Source organism: Anser brachyrhynchus, assembly GCF_964034855.1.
Source record: "Anser brachyrhynchus genome assembly, chromosome: 20".
In the NCBI taxonomy this organism is placed as follows: Eukaryota; Metazoa; Chordata; class Aves; order Anseriformes; family Anatidae; genus Anser; species Anser brachyrhynchus.
The window spans coordinates 1493908-1509280 of NC_137713.1; positions in this window are offsets into that span (position 1 = coordinate 1493908).

Genomic DNA, 15373 nt, shown 5'->3' on the forward strand with positions numbered 1-15373 from the left:
CGGGCCCCCGCCGCCCGTCTCTGATCCCCGGTGCCTCGTCCCGTCCTGCCCGCGCCCCTCCTGCCGCCGTCCCGAGCGGGCCCGGCCCTCCCCGCCCGCCGGAGCTCGCTCTGCAAAAGCAGCGCGCGTTCCTTGAGGCGGTCGAAGCACGCGGCCTGACGGGAGCCCTGCCTTCGCTGTAAAAACGTCCTGGATGTGCTTAAAATACAGCCTGTGCCCGTCGTGCCTGGGAGGAAAACCGGGCTGTGGTGCTGTCGTGGCGAGGCCTGCGGGTGCCGCCCGTTTTAGCCACCCCACAGGCCCCTCCGGGTCACCTCTTGACCCTGGGAGAGGGCTAAGCCTGCGCTAGCCTGGCTCCTGCCTCCCTGCCTTGGACAGAGGTCATCTCCATTATCTTCTAAGGCACGTTGTGACATCCTTGATGTCTGTTGACTGTGGGACTGCAAGGCAACACGTAAAACAAAAAGTATGCGAAAGCTTATATGAATGTGTTGCAGAACATGTGTGTGATACTGACCTGCACGCTTGATTCTATCTTCCCTAACCAGGAGCTGGAAAATTCTTGGGATTTTCCTACTCTCCTGATGTTTCGTTATAAAACTGTACAGTTCACTGTCTAGATCCAGCAAGATCTGGTTTATGCTCAACTTTTAAATGTATAGTTAAGGTTAATCGAGTTGCCCATAAACTACTTGTCCCCGAGGCCACCTTGTTCTGTGTGGTTTTGTCTTAAGGTCTGCGTATTCTTTCCCCTTCCTTTTCCCCATTCTCCTTTTGCACATCTAAGTTCTGCCCCTCTTCTAAGACTTCTTTCCATGCTCTCTCTTTGTACTTCAAGACAGCACATAGTATAATTAACTGCAGCTAATAACGATGATTTCATTCCAAAGTAGTGGCCCTGCTGGTGGAAACACTGAAGTAGCCATAGGGTTTAGCTATTCTGCTGTAGCAACAGATATTACCCTTGTGCAATCAAGGCCAGCAGAGCATTTTTTAAATCATGTAGTAAAACAGTGTTAAAGAAATGAGCAGGAAGAAGTTCTGAGTATGTCTGAGTAGGTCCCAACACTTGTTTGGTACTCTCTTGGCCCGTCCTAGCACTGACCTGTCCCAGGGCTTCCTGGCAGCGTAACGCTGCTCCTGCTCTATCCATCCTCTGCTGCCTGCAGATGGAAAAGCCCTGACCAGCTGTCTCCACATAACTCCCCAACTTCTCGTAACAAGGCAGATCCGTAGCCATTGTGAAATGCTGCCTTGGAGTTACACATGAGTCGTGAACGTTTGAACCAGGCCATCTCGTAGCTGAGATGACTCACGTTGTAAGAGTTCTCCCGGGGGTCTGAGCCTCACCTGCAGCCAGGATAAGGCTGGGTTCTGTTTGCTTACCTTGGGGGGCTGTTACAGCCAGGAAAGATAGCAGTCAAGTTACACAGCTTTGTAGGGCTGTTGCCATGTTACTGGCCTTCTTGCTCACTTTCTTAAAAGAAGCAAAGTATTTGTCAATTTATTATTTCTGTAAGTTTCTGTATTTTTGTAACTTCTGCTTCAGTAGTTGGTGTTTCTTCCTCAGTGTGCTTTCTGTTCATTCATGTAACAGATTTGAGAGCTAGAAGAGATTATTGCTTAGTCTGGTCTCTGTGTGACGCAGGAATCCCGTGTAACCCGGGGCACTGTCTAGCACTGAGGGTTTCCAGCAGCTACCCCGTTGTTCAGCCTGTACAACACCGCGGTCCAGCTGCCAGTCTTTGACCTTCCCAGGCTGTAGTTTGTGTCTTATGGACACAGAGACAAATTGTGATATGCAAAATCCCAGGTTTTTGCAAGTGCATTAGAAATTGGTGTCACAAGCTGTCCTGGAGGCGTTACCAACACCTTCTCTCTTCGTGCCTGCCTGGAAGCATTGTCTCATGTCTGAGGCCAGGGTAGCAGAGGTGGAAGGCTGGGTTCTGTCTGCACGCTGCTGACTGAACCGTCCTGGCCGGTAAAGCATATCTTTTTAAAAATCAGTCAAAACTTGGAGAGAGAAAGAATCCACGCTTTGCTTCTCAGAGTCCTTGCCATACTTATTGTCCTTGTAAGTGCAGCAAACTGGATGACTTTTTGGATGATTTTCGCTGCGGGTTCCTGGTGAGGCATAGCTGTGGAATCAAGGGTGGCACCAGGCCGCATACCCCACACAGTCACATGTTGCAAAGGCCTGTAAGACCGTGCAGATGACTCAGGGCTGATTTATGTGTTTTCCATTATCCTCCTATGCGGATGCAGCTGCCAAGCCTGCACAGCACTGTTCAGCTGGGAGGCTAATAAGCTCAGTGCCATCTTTCTCCATCAAGACTTTACACACTGCTGTAAGCTTTCACAAATGAAAGAGGACTTTTGTTGTCTGCCTGTCTTAAATACTTTCAAAGATCCAGGTTACGGGGCTTTTCCTCAGGCTGCTGAAACACCAGAATCTGCTTATTCAACATTCCTGTATACTGACACGGTGAATCTGGTTACACAAATTGCATTTGTTTTTTCTTCTTTGAATTTTTTAACTGATTTATGATTTGTGTTTTTAATCAGCTTTGTGGAAGTCTTTTTGACTCAGTCAGTTACCAGGCTGGACTAGGAAATCCATCTGAAATCTGGGTGCATTCCAAGTAAGGGACTGTGCTGCTTGTATAGAAATGGGGATGTGCTGCTTGTATAGAAATGGGGATGTATGCATTTGTCGTTCTATCTGGAGTTGTAAAATGAGTCTAGGTGTCTGCGTCACGTGTTCCCTGCCTTCCACGCATTTGCAGGACTCTCAGCAGGGCACTAGTGGTGCTTCATTTCCATTGCTATGGCTTTCTGCTGGAAGGTTTCTGCCACGGAAAGGTTGTTCATTCCAGTTAATGAATCCTAGTATGGATCAGCAGAGAATAGTGATCAGTTTCCACCCATGCTCTGCTCACTGTGCAGATCCCCATTCAGTTTGTGCAGGCTGTCCCAGTGAGGGTTTCTGTTCGGGGACCACCAGGCTGTATTTCTGTTGTGGTTGTTTGGATCGTGCACAGACCTCTGGAAGCCAGATCAGCCCAGGGAGTGTAAAATACATGGCAGAGTACTAGAAGAGCCCGTGGTGCTTTTCAGGCCCAGGGCTTCTGTCCCTCCTCTCCACAGTTGCTCTTCTGTGGAGTACCCATGACAAATGGCAGGTGAGGGGACACTTCAGGGCAATGACATCAGGCCAAGTAGCTGATCTGTGCAGTAGTGCATGCATCCCGGTGGTCCGGCTGTCATTAAAAATGCACTATTTATAGTCTACGCTGTTAATAATTCACAAGCTTCTGTTTGTTTTGAGCCTCCTTGGGTCGGAGAAAGTTCAGCATGAGTTTGTGGAGGCAGAAGAGAAGGTGAAAGGGAAAAGCAGAATGGAGAAAGAGGGCAGTGAGGGTTGAAGAGAAAAAGGGATTGCAGCGAGCAGAGAGCCGCAGAGCAGTTGTGCTGGCTGGGGGGGATGAAGGTGCCGTCAGCATCCCAGAATAGATCAGCTGCCCTTAGCGCCGCAGCACACGCTGGAAAACCCATCGCTGGTACCCAAGTGGTTAATCTGTAAGGGCCGGCTAAAAGAGAATTCTGGGGGAAAGCTGCACAGATGGAATATCAGAGAGGGACAAGACTGATTTTTTCTCTGTATTCTTATGGTCTCTTAGGGATTTTTTCATTTTTGGACCACATCTTTGTGGTATAATAAATAGAGCAGATGGCTTACTGTGCATAGTGAGTTCAGGACTTTCACCGGGAGTAGATGCTCTGCAGTGAGGGAGACAGGTTCGGGTTTGTTCTCTTTTGGTTCAAAACCATTCCTTTTTGTAAGCTGGCCATGGGTGTTGTGCCTCGTCAGGGAGCCTGTCAGGAACATCTGCGCTAAATTTACCCGCCGAAGCTACCAGAGCTGTTATCTCAGATGGCTGAAGGTCACGATGAGCGTGTTGAACTTGAACTGTCCTAAACAATGATAGCAGAAAAGTGTCTTTGTATTACAGAGAAAAAGCAGGGCAGCCTCGGCCGGTTCACTGTGCCCGCACCCTGTTACATGCCGGGCTGATCGCACAGCTCCCAGCACCACGGCGCCGGCAGCGGAGACGTTCGTTCCACTTTGATACGGAGCAGGAGGATCTGTGCAGCTGACGTTTTGGTCTGCAAGAAGTCTTGTCTGCCGCGTTTGAAATGACCTTTCTTGGACGGCTTATTCTGTCCTGCCTTTCATTCCCTGCTCCTGATAGCACGGCGCAGTTAAATGTCCTAGCCAGAGCCTGCTGAGCAGGGGAAGCTGGGGCTGGGCAGGTGAGGAGGAACCAGAGCCCGTCCCTGGCGTTCTCACTTCAGCACCTGCTTGCGCGTGGGCTGGACTCACAGACCTTACGTCTGCAGCAGCGACCGTCCTCCCCGCTGCTCGATGCGGCCGTGCATTAGCTTGAAAGGGCTGGGATTAGGAAGTTGATGTGAGACCAGAGGAATGTCAAAGCAGTCACATAACAAGTCAAAATGAGGGCTACGTGCTGGCTGACAGTGACTGGAACAGATGATAAAATAGCAGGGAATATTCTGAACTGCTCCGGTCCCATATCTTTTGTGTAGATACAAAAATATGTCCTGATTTTTTTAATATGATATCTGGCCGGGGACAGAAGCATACAGTGATTTATGCTAACCTAAACCGTAGTCAGTAATAAACTGCTGGATGTGTTTACAGTAGGAGGAATATTTTTTTGCTTTTTGTGAAGTCTGTGTTTTGGCATTGGACTAGCCAGATTATGCACGCAGAGGAAAAATCAATTGCATGAAATGGAGGGTGTCCTTGTCAAGTTCAAAAGTTTTTCTGCAAATTAAATTTATAGAGAAGCAAGTTGAGTTTAATAGGAAAAATGAAACGATTGAATACCTACATTCTGTAAAGCAGATCGATAAATTAATAAGAGCAGAAAGTCAGCATTTTGGAGAACTACAGGGTTGTGTCTGACAGCTTCTGCCTGGAAATGGACGAGGCTGCATTCCTGCTGCGGCAGAGTTGGGAAAGGGCAGGTTGCTTATAGATAAAGCGTGTTTGCTTACAGATCAGAGGTGGGCCTGAGCTGATGTAGAGTTGAGCTTGGAAATATTTGTGTGCTTTGTATCCAGGCCTGTTGCTGCAGGAAAAATACGCAGAGGGTTACAGAAAAGGTGAAGAGTTTGAGAGAAATTGAGGTTCTCTGCAGCTGGAGGTTGGACGAGATAATTTCTTAAGATCTTTCCTAGCTCCCATGTTTGATGGCTTGTTAAAATGCTGGGAAATAGCTATAAGAGCAATATTGCTTATTTGCAATGCGGCCTCTCACAGCATACCTAAAAAGTTCACTTGTGTTTACCCAGTGTACATAGAGTAAGAGTGGCGTAAAGGAGCCTTAAAGTAAATATGAGAATACGAACTTGAATAAATAGTAGTATAAGGAGAGATATTAAGGCAAACAAAAGCAGTGCCCCAGGACCAAATTTGTTTCTTAGGAAACATGTACACCTCACAGCTTTTAAGAAAATTCCCACAAGCACATCTGTAAATCAGAGTGCAGAATATCTCCAGGCAGGCACATTCAGAATAAAGTATGGGGTGGGTTGGTAATGGTAACTAGTGACAGAGTAGTCTCTGTTATCTCACTGGCTCAGAACTCGTACTAGTAATAGATGCTGATAATCTTGGATCAAAGAATGGCAAAGGAAGAAGAAGGAAAAACAGGTTAGGGGAGCAGGAATTGGACAAGATTAGAAAAATAAGATTTTGTATAAAATCTGGCAATTATTTGGGAGATTTTATTTACATGACCCTGGGATCTTATTGCAAATTTTGCAAGAGGTTATTACTTATTTTCACAGTTGCACAAGTGTCCAGGAGTGCAATCTCTCAGCGTCTTTGCAGTCTGAAAAGGAAGCAATAAGGAAAGGCACATTGAAGAGCAGGGGTAACACTTACAAGCTGAAGAAAATTGAAGGGAAGAGAAATAAGCCATAAAGATTTTGAGCAAAGGTCCATTAATAACAAGAGGTAAAAACAGTGTTCAGAAAAAGATTGTTTAGTTCCTTTCATAGGAAAGGGTTAATGGAGCTTCCTTCCCACTGTGAGTTTTGTCCTTTCTCGCAAACACTGCGGGCTACCTAAGGAGCTCTTGGTCTAGAAAAGTCAGTATGTTGTAATGCCGTCACGTGATAATGTAGTTTTAAGAAAAGCCAGCCGTGTCGAGCCTTTCAGTAAAATCATCTTCAGTTCTGGCTTCCCCGTCAGTCTCTGTTTGCTTTATCCGAATTCCTGTAGAGTGGCAGTTGAGCAGTGTCAGGCTGGTGCCCGTGTCTGACAGCTCAGCGAGCTCTGGGTGGGTCCGGGTGCGAGGCTGCAGGCAGTGGCCGGGGCTGGAAGGAAACCAGCCTGGGAAGGGGAAGCAGTGGTAGCGCCGCACACCCCTCCTGCACGCAGAGCTGTAACCGAACAGACGTGGCCTATGCGAGCACCGCTCGTTCCTGTAAAGTAAAGGAGTAAGCGATAGTAATACAGGCACATCTGTGCTGTTCGGTGCCTCCACACTGAGGGCTTTGTTTCATTCCGTCTACTTCTAACCAGACCTGGATGCGGAGGCACCAGAACTGCCGTTGCTGTAATCTGCTTCCTGCATTGCTTTTTTCTCCGCTGAAGCGTCATGTCTGGCTCTGTGATCAGCCAGACACAGTCACTTCAGTGAATTTGATCGCTTTTAAGGGAAGGACCTGCTCTCTGCATTAATATAATTGCAGGTTATTTGTCCGATTCCTCCCACGTCTTACTTCCTGAGGGCCTGGCACAGAAATCTGGTTTTGTAATCTGAGCACTAAAGCGCGGCTGGATGTAATTATGTGCTCCATTATTCCAGCAGCTCTGCAGCACGAAAAGTAAAAGCTCAGTGCTGCCATTAGTACTGAAAATACAGAAGTTAGCATGTGTTAAGTATCTCGTGCAAGAAGTGTACTGGGCAGTCTGTACACAGGAGTGACTTCAAGTTTACCTAGCATCTATTTCGCATTGTCATTAAATTGTCTTTCCAAAAGAGACTGAAGAGATGTCCAGTTATACATTCATTATATCTCTGGAAGTCACAGATTGTATAGAAAACAATAATAATAGGTCTTGGCAATAGCAATAAGTCCCCCGCTAAAGCAAAGCAGGATTTGGGGGAGTGTAACCTACCTTTTTGCCAGATGTCATTTGGATGATCATCCCCGGGGAGATGAGATGTACATGTTCAGACCCACAGATGGATTTATTGGCTGCAGAACAACTGTAACTGTGGCTGAACATTTCATCTCACAGCAGCTGTACGCTGCCTCTTTGGTTCTGCAGATGGTCTGGTCACTGCATTTTTGAGTGGGTAAAGGCTGCTGTTAAATAAAGACACACAAAAGAGAGAATTTTATTGCAAGACCTGAAATTTAAGCCTATGTCCTGACATGAACAGGAAATACATACATATCCTAATTTAGTTACACACTCTATGTTAAAAATATGCTTGGTAGCGTTTGGGCTGTACGTTCTGCTCTTCAGTCAGGTGTCCTGTGCTCTGATGGTAGCAGCACTTTGTGCTCCCACAAGCAGGAGATGACTGCAGCGAGGATTTAACGCTGTGGCATCATGTGATAAGCCTTTGTCACGAACCAACGTAACGTCGTGCTGTATAAACATCCTGTGTCACCGGGCTCGGTTTACAGTGCAATTAGAAGGCTGATAGCAGTGCTTGTAGGCAAACACGAGGCAGTTCTAATCCAGGGCACTTGGACGCCAGCGGCAGTGCAGCAGTCAGCGCTGGTGGAATGCACTTGTGGGATGGCAGCGCGCTGCTCGGGCGGCTGGGGCGCGCCGGAGCCTTGGCAGCAAGCGCCAGCACGCCTCGTGTGCTCAGTGCCGCTCGCCCGGCCTGGTAGTGCTGAGGGTATCTCGTGCTTTATCAGTACGGTTGCAATACGTGCTACAACTTCCCTACAATTACACCCTCGGTTGCAATGGAGGTGTATAAAGCAGGCGAGCCCCGTAACCACCTCACAGAACCACAAGTAGAGTTACAAGAATTGGAGCTGTCACCTGGGTTCATAGCAATGGGTCTGTGGCCGTTGTGTGCTCTCACGTCACCGTTCTGCAACACAACAGCTTGCATTGGTTTGTAGGACGCTGACTCTGGAAAAGTTTGCTGGTGGTGTCAAGCACTGCGGTAACGTGGGGGTAGATCTTTGTGGTACAGTACCTTCTGGTGCAGTAGTAAATAAAAATGGGAAAACTCGCTTTGGATGCTATTTTGAGCAAATTAGAAGCTACAAGTTAGTGTTAATTCTTACTGATACTGCTGAGCTCCAAACTGGTATCCTTCTAGAGACAATCAAGCTGTTCTCTGAGGATCTGGTGAGGAGATGGAGCCTTCTAACAGGATCTAACAGGAGAGGCATTGAAGGAGGAGCCAGGAGGCTGACGCTGTGCTCGTGGCAGTGCTCCTGCCTTGCTGCATGACCGCGCAGTTAGTCATACCAGCTTTCTGGGCTTCTGCTCGCCCTTTCAACTTTTGCCTGTGTTGTCTGTTGAGGTTTCAAGAGAGGGATTTCTCTTCAGTCTGTATTGTACAGCACCTTATGTAAAGGGATCAAGGTTTCGGGGGAGCCCTTACCAGATGCTGCGGTGCAAAGAGCACACTGGGTAGTGAAGAGCTGTGTCACACAACTTGGCTGTGAATGGGATAAAGCTGCCGCGTGGAGGCTGGGCAGACAGACACTCGTGCCCAGTTTACGTCTGTGCAGCTTCCAGTCTATAAACTGCCACAGGACTCTCCTCAGTGCTAGGCTGGTGAGCTCTGCTCAGCAGGACAGCCCTGGCAGTGCCCCTTCCGTCTGTGTCTGGCGGTTGTGCTAGCATGGCTGTGTCGAGAAAGGTGTTTTTTTTTTTTAACTTAAATCAATGTGCCATTGAAAGCTCTGGTAAAGATAACAGCTACACTGCTGTAAAAATGCACAGGACTGTGCAATATTTTTGCTTTCCAGAATGGAAATAAACTTTTATACCAATGTAACTATTTCTGCATATGGGAGGACAAGATACATTGACCACTTCTGTTCTTCCAGTCTAATAGAGCAAAATATCTGAAGCGTAATTCCACTAGAGAGCTAAGCTGGGGGAAGCTCACATGCTTGACAGGTGTAACAGAAGAAAACATTTGAGACTTGGTCCTTTCTTTTCCGTTCTTGCTGAGCTAGGAAGTATTTTTTCCTCTTGCCTACTCTCTCTCTCTCTTTTTTTTTTTTTTTTTGAGCTGGCTTTTCCTGTCATACTACATACTCTAGAAAGAGCTTGGCATTTTTCCCTGCCCTTTGCAGCTTTGGAATGTTTTCTTCTTGTTTCTCAATCCCTGTTAGAACAGAAAGTAAGGCGGAGGTGATGTCTTTGTTTCACTGTTGCTTTTAAGTCGTATGATATTTAGGAAATCCATGGACCTGCAGTACTGCCAGACTACCCTCATAATGAAAAAAGGAGTACATCTGCGCAATGGATTAGTGAGTGCCCAGCTCCTTAAAGGCTCAGGACCAAATTGAGGGCAACAATAACTACTGGTGGCCAGCAGTTTGATTCTGCAATAGTTTCATTGTCCATGTGGCCAGTTAACTCTAACAATAATAAAGAAGAAAGACTGGATCCATGGTTGGGCACCAGCCAAGAGGTTAGCAGGAAACTGCAAATGTAAACATAGTGTTCCCAACGGGGCAATGGCTTGGGGGTCTTTCACAGTGCCAAGTATGCTGTTGCTTTCAGGATTAAAAATAGTTAGATGCCCAGTGTTCTCAGCAACAGGAAGCACCCCTCGACGTGACCACCAGATCATTCCCACTCTGTTCTTTTCTTTGTGGGTTTATCTATCCAAAAGAAGAACTGATGGAAAGTGTCACATTAAGCCTGTGCTTTGCTTCCCAGAGTCCACAAAAGGAAGGCTTTGCTGTGAGGCAGCAGACAGTCAGTTAATTATTACTTTAGACTGAGGTCTTGACATTAGTCACAGTCAGGTCACGATTTGCCACTGATAACAGCATTGCACAGTGCCAAACGTAGCAACGCCTTCCAAGACAGTAGCAAAAATAGAACCCGGTTGTTTTGCAAATACCTGTAAATGTAGCAAAAGCCCATTTATCTATCTATCTATCTATCTATCTATCTGCCTATCTATCTATCTATCACTCAGGGAAAGGATCACCCTCAAGTCTAATTACTTGCAGTGGAGTTAAAATTCACCTTCCCATGTTTCTCCTTATGGATTTTCAAATAGTAGTACTGTTACTTCCCTGTCCTAGAGGTGATGCACTGTAGGCTTCGCTCTCAGCTTTCAGCTCCATTTAACAGTACCCCTAAGACACCGCAGCTGAGGACTCTGCCCTTCAGCATATTTGGAAGCCCAGCGAACTGCCATGGGTTGTATCCACAGGGCAGTGCCATACTCCCTACATTCGAGCCACTTGGTGTGTATTTTAAATTAGCTTTAAAAATTTTATTTCAGAGGAATTCATGTGGGCTTAAGCAGCAGTTGAAATTAAATTGGACAGCATAAGCTAATAGCATGACTCATGGGAAGGAAATAGAGCAGCTGGTAAAAACTGTTGGGTAACAGAGAGTCTTTATATTCATAAATTGATACAAGCTAACATCAGGCTTACAAAAATTGTCTAAGAAGCAGAACACAAAATTCCAGTCTTGAGATTCTCTCAGTTCTTAAAGACTTATCTTTCCACCAGACACTCTCCTTTCCCTCTTCAGCCCCTCTTGTACACCGGATTATTTAAGAAGAGGGAGGGGGAGAAGAAGAAGGCAGTCTTTGGTGAGGGAGGTGGCCCAGTGGCATTTCTGCACGCGGCACAAGTGTCTGTGGTTAGGTTAAAATGACAGTGCAGCTGGACCAACTGTTAATTTATGCAGATCTTCATTAAACCATTGGCTTATACCTGTGGAATTAAATAATATGCTTCTGATACCAGCCATTTTGTCATTACTGAACCAAACATGGTATGAATGCTAGTATTCAGCAGAGCTTAGACTTCAGACTGCAGCAAAAGATATGATTTATTAATGTGCAGATGTAGCTGAACCCAAATCCTGGCTCTGAGACTGTGTGATTATGATCTAAAATCAGCTGATCTAACTGAGAAACAATTCCACTGAAGTTAATGGAAACTTCACTGGGTTTTACAGAGTGCCAGGGGAAGAAGTATCAGGCCCAGTCTTTTATTGTGTCCCTAGGCAAGTCGTTTTATTTAAGAACTTGTTTTAATTTCACAGTTTATATGAGTGATGGGCATTCATCTGTGACCTGTTGGGTAGGTTTTGTTGGGTGTGAGTAGCCTTTGGCACAGCTTTACTTCATCTAGTTCACCTTTGTGCCAAAGGTATGCGTGTACAGTCTGATCACAAGGCACCGGAAAGCTTTATGAAGAGCACTCGAGCAAATATAACAATTTTATGAGGAATCCTGCATTGTGAAGTAAGGACAAGGCACTACCCAGAATGACCATTGCTTACAGAAGAAAGAGTGTGCAGGGCACGCACTGCAGAACGCGGAGCAGATGGAGCCTGTAAGCAAGGTGAAGGGAGAAGGGATGATGAGCCGGCAAAACACCAGGCAGGAAGAGCTTACACACTGCCAGGTGGGCTGTGCTGCAGGAGGGTGTACCCCCAGCAGGTGACTGGCTTTGCCACCAAGAGAGACAGAAGCTGTGCAAATGTAGCAGGTTTTGCTTAAAAGGCATCACACAGCAATGCTGACGGATTCAAGAACGATGCTTGTGGATGGATACACACATGGTGCTTGAGAACAGGAACATGTCTTGGGTGAATCAGTGGGTGTATTGAGTAAACATGAAGGAATATCCAAGTGAGACCCCACATTGAGCAGTGTAAACGTAAGCAGGGTAAGAACAATCAGCAAGAGGAGGTAAGCAGCTGGTTGTGGGCAGAGACTGGAACAGACTGTAGCCCCTAATTATGGGAACTACATCATCCAAGAGCTCATAGCACAACTACTGTCACTGCAGTTTCTTGCAGCGGGATGCAGCAATATAAGGTACAGGTAAAGAGTGAGAGCATGAAAATGATTCATCACGGCACAACCAAGAGAAGGAGGTAAAAGCTTGTGTTATTTATAGTTACATCATCTATGGGGAGATGGTGGGGAGTCAACCTGCACCTTCCCGGCAGTAGAGGTGCTATACCTGCAATATTCTTGATTTGCTATGGAGAAAAACAATGCTGAAGTGTTTCAGTGTAATTAGGAGGTCAGGCATAATTGCTCTGCCTGAAAGACCAAACGTAATGAGAACACCTTACAGGGAGGGAGCACAGATGTTAATGCCTGGCTGGCAGCTCCTACAGACTTTTTGTCTCTCCTGGTCTCATCCCAGTGATATTCCAGACCTCCAGCTTTCTGTGCATGAAGTCCTGCCCTTCTGTAAGAGTGAGTCGTTGGGAGTCATTGTGATCAAACTTCACCTCAGATTTGACAAAGAGCTCGTTTTATACCTCTAAGGCAAAATGGCAGACACTAACTTGATATATCTTTATCCATTTCCAATATATGGCATAAGCCTCAGTTTCAGAAAATACTCTGATCCGTTAATTTCCTTGAGAATATATGAGCTCTAATTATGATGTCTTGATAATGTACTATTTCTTCATATCAGCACAAGTGCCAGGGATTAAACTGGTGTTTTGCATCCAAATGAGTTTTCTACTGGAACAGAAAATATTTGCCTTTAAATTTCAGCTTTTAGAAATTGACTGTGTGAAATAACGCGCTACAATTTTAATTATCCTGTGCTGACTAGGCTATCTCGCATTGAAATTCCAGTATGAGTATTTTGTGTAGATTCTCCAATGTCTCTAAAGCATAATCCATCATTTGGTGATTACCATTAATCTAGTTAGTTCATTCGCTTGCTCTGCTCATTTTGAACAGATCCTAGTGCAAGTCAGGGAGAAATTGGAAAGCAGAGAATACAAAAGAAAATCCTTGGCTTTAATCTTGCAGGAAAAGCTTCTTCACATTGGAAATCTATCCTGCGCATTTCAGGCGAGATAATAAGGTAAATGTAACGGGAAAAAAAAAAGGAAAAAAGAAAAACCACCATTCCTTTATCAAACAAAAATAAATATGGTCTGTTCTCTACTTAGTTCAAACTTCAGGGATTTTAGTGGCCTCTAATGCCCTCTAATGGACAAACCTGTTGGAGCAGTGTCCTCTCAGAGACGTGCAAAAAGTGGGTGAAAGAACCAACTATTTCAGTGGAGAAGGAGCTGCAGCATTGCCGGATGGGCTGAACAGCTTTCGTTGGGAGCCTGCCAGCTCTTAGATTAAAATCCGTGTTTAAGGAGTTTGTAGCTTAGAGATATTAAGTCACCTTTTACTAAAAACTTGGCAGATCCTTTTCTTCCTCCCTCCCTTCCTTCCTTCCTCATTTAGCTGAAGTTTGTTTGTTTAGCTTCACTTACAAAGGGCAGGGAAATATTTTTGCCATTGGTCCCAGGTTCGGCACATTTCCTCCAGAACACTACCCCATCCATCAGGAACTGAGATCAAACGTGTGCCTTACAGAGGAAGGCAAATCTCTGTGTGCCTCGATTTTCTCATCTGGTTCCCCATCCTCCTACTCAGGCAAAAAGCAGAAGTGCCAAAATACCTCCAAGGAAGTGATTCAAGTGGCAATTTTTTGGCTCTACTAGAATCATGAGTGTCTGGAAACGTCATGAGAGGGACTGTTCCCGCATAGACAAATTCCCAACTCTTACTCTAGTGGCTTGGCTCTTCAGGTTTCAGGAGGTCTAAGCCTATACTGAGAGGCAGCAGAGGACGTAGCAGGGGCTTTTCTCTTACGTGTGACTCCTACCACTATTGTCACTTTTGACAGCCACAAAGGGAAATTTTTAGTGAGGAAAAACCAGCAACATTCAATCTAAAGCCTGATGAAACAGTGGGGTAGTTTTGTGGATGCCTTGGGCTGTAATTTCTTATTTGAGTTTACATTTAAGCTTAAGGAAGTGCATTAAGAAATTCTTGCTAAAGTGTCTCAAAAAAAACCACCAAAATAACCAAGAAGCACCAGATTGTCCAGAGCTGCTAAAGAAATGGTACCGCAGCTCAGAATTTATCTGGAGCCAGGGAACTTGGAATGATTTCTCTTCAAATCAAATCTAACTTGCAGTTATAAACTGCCATGAGTCTGCCTGTCAGAGGGCAAAATCCTGCAGGTTTTCATCTGTCCAGCAGACAAGGCCTAGCACCAGTAGGGCCATTGTGGTTTTTTTCTAGGATAGTGTAGTAGGTAATTTCTAGGATCATGGGATTCAGGGCACTTTGTACTGAACCTAGGAAGAAGAGGAAAAAAATAAAAGGAAGCAGAGAACATTGGGAAAGAATGATCTTGACCAAATCGTGGCTGGAATTTTCCAAAGAGTTTGGGGGAAACTCTCTGAGAATCTCCAACGTCACCATTGAACCTCTGAAGCTCCTCCTCTGCCCCCCCGCCCCAAAATGTGGGAAGACTGCAGCAAGTCGTGTTTGCTTTTAGGGAACAGATTTGCTTTGGGAAAACAGATTTGCACTATGAGAAACAGGAAGAAGCACTGTTTGTTTTGTTTAGGAAATTCTGAGGGGAAGAAATCTTTTCATACTAAAGTCAAGAGTTCCCAAGATGCCTCTCTCTCAGCTAACCTCATCACCTCTGGTTTCTTTCTGGCTTTTTGAGACATGTTTTTCATACACATATCAGTCAGCTGAAGCCCTTTCCTGCCCCCCTACCCACCCCCCAGTGAATTATTATTGTTTAGATTTTGGCAGAAGGTAGAGATCCCGATGAAGATTGTGGCTGTATTGCCTTAAGTAGGTATTACTGCTGCCCAATTGCTATGCGATACTTAGAGGTCAAATATATAAACAGCTGAAAATGAAGATGTGACAGATTCAGGGAGGAGTGGCCCAGCAGGAGTGGTGCCTTCAGCAATCCCAGAAGTGCTGTCTGCTGGGAATGTGAAAGGTTTGGCAGCGGAGGGAGTGCTCTGCTTGTGCTTCTGTGTGCACGCTGGCTGCATGCACAGCTGTGTGCATAGAGCAGTGCGCTTTGTTGTTGGGAAACACTGATACTTGGCCTGTTCGATTAGCTGCTTTATCTGCTTACCTGGGGAGTCATACAAAAAGAGCTCACATTTTAAGTTTGTGAAAATTTTCAAAATTCCTGAATAATAATAGCTGTTACTTGGGACACAGTTAGAAAAATGCCTTGTGGGCTGTCTGAAAGTATGATTAGAAAAGGTTCCAGTGACCAGCTTCATTCTCCG